Raw genomic sequence first — 9638 nt, 5'->3', positions numbered from 1 at the left:
GAGGCATACATCACAAGTGATTTAAAATGGATCTGTATGACACCGCAGTTATAAGTATTGGCAGGGTTTTGTTTTCTTTGCCCTGCTGTAGGGAGATATTCACTAGAGGAAAAAATGTGATATTTTCTGTTCTTGATATTTAAACAAAAACTCATAGGAACCGACCTAAATGATTTTTTTTTCAGATATGTGATACCTGTAATTTTTAGAACTAGGCAGTTAACTTCATTTACAAAGTAAGGTTCTTGCAATTATTAGGATATACCATTCTAAGCATAAATATTTGTATCCATTTTTTTTTTCTTTTACACTACAGACAGAAGGTCACTTATGTCTCATCAGAGGCACGAACAAGGGCTACATTTCATGTTCCGGCAATTAACAATGTGCTTTTAGGAATTGAATACCTGGAGACACACTTTTCAAAACAAAATTCTTCATTGTGACTCTGCTTAATGGGAGACATCTAGTAGCTTTATAATTATTGTTAAGCCTATGAAGCTATTTGTAGTTTTCAGTAATCAGTATCACTATTGGCTCAACCTACGTTTGTTAATGAGCAACTCTTAGAGTTGTCTTCAAATCCATCCAGATACTTAAAAAAAAACTCAATGAGGTTATAAATGGATGAACACCAGAGGAGGAAACAGCAGGATTTTTACAAAATCAAGAGAAAGCAATGGCTAACTTGACTTATTTTTGTGATTGCTGAAAACATTATATATATATATATATGTGTGTGTGTGTGTGTGTGTGTGTGTGTTATAACAAATTATATTCCAAAATATGAAGAAATGGATTCAGATTTAGACGGATATTTATACTCATACATAAGTGTAAATACATTTATATGTGAATGCATACATACATATAATGTAGTACTTACAGATTTAGTGTAAGTTTAAACTTCTGGGGGCCCTGGCTCAGAGGGTCAAGCCCATGTTTGTGATGCCTACATCATGTAGCAGAGTGTCAGTTCCGATCCCAAATACTCCACTTCTGTTTCAGCTCCCCGCTAATGCACCTGAGAGGGCAACGGAGGACTGTTGAAGGACTTGAGCTTCTGCTACCCATGTGGAAAATCAGGATGGAGCTCCTGGCTCCTGGTTTCATCTTGGGCCATCCCTAACTGTTTGTGTGTGTCTTTCTCTGTCATTCTCTCTTTCAACATAAATTTTACATGTAAATGACACTTTAAAGGTTTATTTATTTATTTATTTATTTTTCATTTACTAGAGAGAGGGAAACAATCTTCTACCTGTTTGGTTCACTTCACGAATGTCCTCAACAGTCAGGCCAGCTCAGGCTGAAGGTAGGAGCCAAACACTCCATCCAGGTTGCTTCTGTGAGTGGTAGGGGCCCAAGGTGGCTGCCCAAGCCATCATCTGTTGCCTCCAGGATGCATTAATAGGAAGTTGGACTGGAAACAGAGGAGCTAGGACTTGAACCTTGCAAATTGAGAAGAATAGTTTGCTGCTAGAATCTGCATCTCCAGCATCATATCATTTTTAAATGATTTACTTTTTTGAAAAGTAGAGCCACAGAGAGGGGAACACAGAGAGACAGGGAAAGAGAAAGGGGGTCAGGAGGAGATAAATTCATGGTTAATTCCCCAAACGGCCACAACAACCAGGTCTAGGCCAGACCAAGACCAGAGCCAGGAATTCAGTTTGGATCTTCTATATGGATGGCAGCGATCCAAGTAATTGTGCCCTCACCTGCTGCCTTCCAAGCAGGAAGCTGGATCAGAAGCAGAGTAGCCAGGGCTCAAACCAGCTTCTGATATGGGATATGTATATCACAAGCAGTGGTTTTATGTGTTGCATTGAAAAACCCACTCCCCACCTTATCATCTTTTAAAACAATTTATCTCTCTGTAAATTGATAATATCTTTGGGACATCATCCTTATAAAGTTTTAATAAAGCACCAGATTAGTTATTTCACCTTTATTTCACTCAGCTTCACCATCAAATTTATATTTCCTTTTGTTTCTATTTTAGTAGAATCCAAGTAGCTCTGAGACAGGTGCATTTCAAATTAACGTGTTACCCTTCTTAATACATTAAGATAAATCCTGTTGAGACATGTTGCAACAATTTAGTATTTGATCATATGGTACAAAGGAATTTTGAAATCCATGTTTTATGACTATTGGCATTATCCACAAATTTTTGAATACTCCTCAAATTGATGTTACTTTAAAAAAATATTTATTTATTTCAAGGCAGAGTTACAGAGAGGCAGTGGCAGAGAGAGAGGTCTTCCATCCACTGGTTCACTCCCTATATGGCTGTGAAGGCCAAGATTCGCTGATCCAAAGCCAGGAGCCAGCAGCTTCCTCCTGGTCTCCCATGTGGGTGCAGGGACTGAAGGACTTGGGCCACCTTCTGCTTTCCCAGGCCATAGCAGAGAGCTGGATTGGAAGTGGAGCAGCTGGGACTTGAACCGGCACCCATATAGGATGCTGGCATTGCCGGCAGCGGCTTGACTTGCTAGGCCTCAGCGCCGGCCCCTTGATGCTATTTTTTAAACAAATGTATCAGAGTGCCCAAATTGTATTCACGCTTGAAAAAGTGATTACTATAAAAATAAATACTTTAAAAGTTCCTGGTGTATGCATGAATAAAAGACAAGGTTTATAGTTTTGAAATAAATAGAAGTTGACTCAAATCGGAATAGTTTTAGAAACTAAATGATAATTATAATGCATCTATCATGAGACTACTATGGGTATTATCTTAATAGTTGTATAACTAAAGTGAATCTTCATCAAACATTTACCATTGCTTTAGTTTTGAAATCACCAAATTATGTCTCACATGTAAAAATTGCTTCAGTGTTAATAAATTCTTTCAGAATTTATTCATTTTAGCTTGGCCTTTTTTTTTTTTTTTTTTTTTTTTTTGACAGGCAGAGTGGACAGTGAGAGAGAGAGAGACAGAGAGAAAGGTCTTCCTTTTTTCCGTTGGTTCACCCCCCAGTGGCCACTGCGAACCTCGCTGATCTGAAGCCAGGAGCCAGGTGCTTCTCCTGGTCTCCCACGCCAGTGCAGGGCCAAAGCACTTGGGCCATCCTCCACTGCCTTCCCGGGCCACAGCAGAGAGCTGGTCTGGAAGAGGAGCAACCGGGACAGAATCCAGCACCCCGACTAGAACCCAGTGTGCCAGCGCCACAGGCGGAGGATTAGCCTATTGAGCCATGGTGCCGGCCCACAGCTTGGCCTTTTTCAAAATATCCATAAATCCAGATTGTACCCCAGTTATCAATTTGAGAAAACAACACATAAATATAAAATTTTTAAATATTGGCCAAAATTTTTTTTGCAGTTTGCAATTTTAATTATTTTTGTGTATTTTCATGTTTTAGAAGTTTAATAAACCTAATTAAGAGTAGTTAGAGAATTGAACAATTCAAATGCAACCATATATTTTGATATGTTTTTATCAATAAAGTAGTGATATTCTAAACACATAGCATTTACTTTCAGTGAAATTATGGGTTAATTAAATTATCAGTTTTTGTAAAATGACTGAATTCCTTCCAGAAAATATTTTTAGTTTCATAAAACTTTTATCAAAGTAAGAACAAAAATATTTCTTATTAATTTTTATAAATGATATCTTCACAGGTTTTCTGAATCATTACTTGTAATCAATAAACTATTATGACAAATTTGTTCCCAAATAAAATCACAAATTAATCAATTAACTGCCTCTCTTCAAATGCTCTATCAAGCAAAGTGATTATTTTAACTATGTTATTACTTAAATAAAAATATTTATTTTGGGCATTAAAATCACCATAGGGTTATGGAATGCATTTCAGAAGAGAGAGAATGATGTAAATATTAACAGTAATGGTCATCATAGTTCTTGTATAAAGTAATAAAAAATAATGGGTTACTTTACTTTTCAGTTATTGTGAATCAAAAGTGAGTGGTTTCTCTTTAAGATGATATGAAGACAAAGCTTTTTTTTTTAACCTTTATTACTGTCTTTATCACTTACATGTTGGCCCCTGTCAAAGAGAAAATAGCTTAAACATTGAAACTAATTTTCATTGAGATCTCACATGGATGGCAGAGGCTCAAATACTTGACCCATCATCTGCTCCTAGGCATGATAGCAGGATATATAACAATTTTGGCTTTTGTGACTCCAGTGACTGAGTTCAACAGGGAATTTGAATAGGAGGAGGTAACTTTATTTTTTTATTTTAAGATTCATTTATTTGTTTATTTATTTGAAAGTCAGATTTAAACAGAGAAAGGAGAGACAGCGAGAGCGAGGTCTTCCATCCGCTAGTTCAGAGCTGCGCTGATCCGAAGCCAGGAGCCAGGAGCTTCTTTTGGGTCTCTCATGCAAGTGCAGAGGCCCAAGGACTTGGGCCATTTTCTACTGCTTTCCCAGGCCACAATAGAGAGCTGGATCTGAAGTGGAGCAATTGGGACACGAACCGTTACCCATATGGGATGCCGGCACTGCAGAGAGACAGATCTTCCTTTTTCCGCTGGTTCACCCCCGAAGTGGCCTCTATGGCTGGTGCATTGCGGCCGGCACGCTGTGCTGATCCGAAGCCAGGAGCCAAGCGCTTCTCCTGGTCGCCCATGCAGGTGCAGGGCCCAAGCACCTGGGCCAACCTCCAGCGCCTTCCCGGGCCACAGCAGAGAGCTGGACTGGAAGAGGAGCAAGCAGGACAGAATCCGGCACCCTGACCAGGACTAGAACCCGGGGTGCTGGCACCGCAGGCAGAGGATTAGCATAGTGAGCCCCAGCGCTGGCCTCATTTCTTTTAAAAAGAGCATTTTGATGATTTCTTAACATTTTTATAATAATTGTTTCATTTTCTCAGTGCATGAGTTTAAAATATTTCACTGTAACATTTATATTACTTGGATTCATTAAACAATTAAAGTATCAGTATTATATAACTAATGCATACAAATGAGATTAAACAGACAAGAAAAATATTCTCATATTTTAAGAATTTCTAATAATTCTTTAAATAGTATTATGAGCTCATGCATTATCAATTAAGTGTTATCCAGAAAAATATTCTTCTTTCTGCAAGAATAATTAGCAGAAAACACTTATCAAAATGTACTATTCTGCATAAATCATAAAAGAAAAACATGAATAAAAAATCTAAGAACTTACAATCTAAAATTATATTTGGGTGGCTGTATTTTTTGTTCTAGTTTTTAAGTGTGAAAAGATGGATAATATTTTTTATATTTCCTAGACTATAGAAAAGTAATAAAATAATGATGATTAGAATATTTATAGGAATAATAACATTATAATTAAGATTATAATAAACAATTTGTCCATTGAATAATAGGTAAGTAAAAGAAATAAGCTCCCACTTTTATCTCCTTGTAAATCGAAGTCATTTGCTCTTCTTGAGCCTTTGTGGTTAAGAGAATCAGAGATGATCTTCATGCTTTTTATTTTTTATTTTTTTTTTTTTTTTGACAGGCAGAGTGGACAGTGAGAGAGAGAGACAGAGAGAGAAAGGTCTTCCTTTTGCCGCTGGTTCACCCTCCAATGGCCGCCGCTGCAGCCGGCGCACCGCGCTGATCCTGGCAGGAGCCAGGAGCCAGGTGCTTTTCCTGGTCTCCCATGGGGTGCAGGGCCCAAGCACCTGGGCCATCCTCCACTGCACTCCCTGGCCATAGCAGAGAGCTGGCCTGGAAGAGGGGCAACCGGGACAGAATCCGGCGCCCCAACCGGGACTAGAACCCGGTTTGCCGGCGCCGCAAGGTGGAGGATTAGCCTATTGAGCCACGGCGCCGGCGATCTTCATGCTTTTTAAAACTATAGTTTTGGGGAAATGTGAGATCAAATCATTACTAACCCAGTGAGTTCAACATTGAAAAATACAAACACTATCCAGACAACAGGAGTAGTTGAAGCTAGTACAAGCTCACTTGATTTAGTTTTTTAATGCAAGTTTAATAAAAGGTCCTCTTTTCCAGCTTATACATAAAGTTAGTATTTAGGAGTTATAGATGATAAAAATTTATACATGTATGTAATAGCAAATAATATTAATTCTGCTTTAGTTAAATTTATTATTCTAATATTTGATCATGTTATTGTGTATGTATGAACATAAATTTCCAGTTTTAAAGAACGTAGTAAGATAGTAGCCATTCTAACTTGCTGAGGTAAAACATTGTGGTTATTACTTGCATTTTCCTGTTGGCTATTGATGCTGAACATTTTCTTTATGTGTCACTGGCTGTTTTTATTTCATCCTTTGAAAAATGCCCATTCATGTTGTTTGCCCATTTTTTAACTGGATTGAGGTTTCATATCCCTTCCACCGTTGGTGGGAATCTAAACTTGTACAACCATTAATATGACTGTACTGTATGAAGATTCTTCAGAAACATGAAAATAGATCTGCCCTATGACCCAGCCATTTTACCTAAAAAAAAATGAAATCAGCATATGAAAGAGTTATTTGTATCCCTGTGTTTATAGCAATTCAATTCTTAATAGCTAAGGTATGGAATCCATTCAGATGGTCATCAACTGATGACATGATGGAATACTACTCAGCCATTAAGAATGAAATTTTGTCTTTTGCATCAAAATGGAAGCAACTGGTGATCATTATGTTGAGTGAAATAAGCCTGTTCCAAGAGGAAAATATTCCTGTAGGACTGTGTTTTTTCTACTCTTTACTTGATGAACATTATGGTTAGTGGCACATTAAGCCTGTGATTATAAGGAAAGTTAAAAGTATGTTATTGCAAAAATTAAAGGAGAAAAAAAAGAAAGACAAGGAAGGAGGACTGAGGAAAGGAGGGAAGTAAGTTTGGTTGTCTTTCTAGAATTGTGTCTATGAAAATCATGAAATTTGTTCTCTTTATATTAACTTTGATTAGAAAAATATTTAATTAAAGAGAGAAGAAAGCTGGTACTGTGGAAAAAGAGTAGAAGTTTTAATCAGAAGACTGAATTATTATTCTAGTTCTATTTTTACTGTTTATCTAACCTTAATAAATCACTCAAAAATTCTTAATAGAGTTTCTTAATTTTTCCTAATATTTGCATAATCAACACTAGACTACCAATATTATCAGGCAATTATGAGGGTCACAAACAGGGAGAAAATTTATATGTAAGTGTGGATATGCATTAATAATTATAGACATGCAAGGAAAAGGTTGGAAGGTAGTTTCACTTCTGCGGTGGCTTAATTACATTCTTTGTGTTAGATCTTTTACTATAGTTGGCTTCTTCTATGCAGAGATGAATTGGGCTTAGATTCAGAAATACATACATGGTGAGCTATTCAGATTTTATTGAAGTAATATATTATAGTAAACCAATGACCAAAGCTTGTGAATTTTTTAAAGCCAGAGACAAATAATTGTTTTCATCAGTAACAACACAAAATGCTCAAGAATTTTACTCTAGGCCGGTGCCATGGCTCACTTGGGTAATCCTCCGCCAGAGGAGCCCACACTCCAGGTTCTAGTCCCAGTCGGGGCGCCGGATTCTGTCCCGGTTGCTCCTCTTCCAGTCTAGCTCTCTGCTGTGGCCTGGGAAGGCAGTGGAGGATGGCCCAAGTGCTTGGGCCCTGCACCCGCATGGGAGACCAGGAAAAGCACCTGGCTCCTGGCTTTGGATCTGCGCAGCGCGCGGGCCGTGGCGGCCATTTGGGGGGTGAACCAACAGAAAAGCAAGACCTTTCTGTCTCTCTCTCTCTCTCTCTCTGTCTAACTCTGCCTATCAGAAAAAAAAAAAAGAATTTTACTCTAAAATCCAGTGAATAAATATTCAAGCTAACATGGTAATTCTTGAAAATATACAGTAAAACAATTTAAATATGTTCACTAACTCACCCCAATAATTATATTTAAGAGTATGTGCTCTTAGAAATAAATTTTGCAAAAATACAAATGTTTTGTTCATATAATACACATTTATTTGTTTGTTAATGTTGCTGGGGATCTTTTTGGGTTTTTTTATTCCTATTTTTGTGTTTCTTTTGTGATCTTTTCATTCTGATAATCTTCCAAATTTCAGTAGAATGATTGATCTCTTCTTTGAGTTTTTTTTTTAAAGATTTATTTTATTTATTTGAAAGAGTTACACAGAGAGGTAGAGACAGAGAGAGAGGTCTTCCATCTGACGGTTCACTCCCCAGACGGCTGCAACAGCCGGAGTTATGCCAATCCGAAGGCAGAATCTAGGAACTTCTTCTGCGTCTCCGATGTGGGTTCAGGGGCCAAGGACTTTCCCAGGTTACAGAAGAGAGCTGGATCAGAAGAGGAACAGCCGAGACTAGAACTGGTGCCCATATGGGATGTCAGTGCTTCAGGCCAGGGATTTAACCCGCAGTGCCACAGCACTGGTGCCTTTAGTTTTTTATTTTTTTTATTGTTTGTGATGTTATAGTCTTATTTTCTTCATTCAAATTTGTTGACTACCCTTTAATCGATTATGACTTTGTGTGGATAAAGAAAATACAGAAAATTCATTTAACAATCAATTGACAATATATTTATCAATTAACAAATGACTATATATATATCAATTAACAATATATTGTTAATATAAAATAAGAAAATTCCATTTTGAGAAAGTGGAGAAAGAAAAATTTCTTCCCTGACTTGTACCTAAGATTGGGAGGGAAAAATCCAGATACATAGATATGTGATCCTGAAGGTGTGCTTCAGTGATACTCCCTTACGGATTTTATCTTGGCAATAATAGTGTAAAAAATTTTACAGATTTCATTTATTTATTTGAGAAGTAGAGTTATAGACAGAAAGAGGAGAGACAAAGAGGTCTTCCACCCCTGGTTCATTCCCTAAATGGCTACTAAGGCCGGAGCTGGGAAATCCAAATCTATGAGCCAGGAGCTTCCTCTGCATCTCCCACACAGCTGCAGGGGCCACCCTCTGCCGCTTTCCTATGCATCAGAAGGGAACCGGGTCAGTAGAGCAGCCAGGACATGAACTGGCACCCGTATGGGATGCTGGCACCACAGGCGGAGACTATGCCACAGTGCAGGTCCCCTATTTTTTTTTCTTTTTGCATTTTTAAATGTTGTAGCCCGAGTACCTGAAGAGACATGTAAAATCAAGATTGTCTAAATTCAAACTGAAAGTTCTCAATAATAAGCAAAGCAGTTTCCCTGAATTATGTTTTTCCCGTAAATGTGTGTGAAGCCACATAGCTTGTTATAATTCCAAATGTGAGGGGCGGGCACTGTGGCTCACCTGGTTGACGCCCTGGTCTGAAGTGCCAGCATCCAAATGGACACCAGTTCCAGATCTGGCTGTTCCACTTCTGATCCAGTTCTCTGCTATGGCCTGGGAAAGCAGTGGAAGATGGCCCAAGTTGTTGGGTCCCTGCACCCACATGGGAGACCTGGAGGAAGCTCTTGGCTCCTGGCTCCTGGCTCCAGCCGTTGTGGCCAATTGCGGATTGAACCAAGAAATGGAATACCTCTCTCTCTCTCTCTCTCTCTCTCTGCCTCTTCTCTCTCTGTGTAACTCTGACTTCCAAATAAAATAAATAAATCTTTTAAAAAAATTGCAAATGTGAGAGAAATCATAATGAAACAAATTATATCACATACTTGCTGAATTAAATGTGTATGGATCAGGCCTAG

This window comes from Oryctolagus cuniculus, chromosome 8, assembly GCF_051225735.1.
Source record: "Oryctolagus cuniculus isolate XC-2025 breed Fujian yellow rabbit chromosome 8, ASM5122573v1, whole genome shotgun sequence".
Classification (NCBI taxonomy): Eukaryota; Metazoa; Chordata; class Mammalia; order Lagomorpha; family Leporidae; genus Oryctolagus; species Oryctolagus cuniculus.
The sequence above is the reverse complement of the archived record's forward strand: the minus strand, read 5'-3'. Positions refer to the sequence as shown.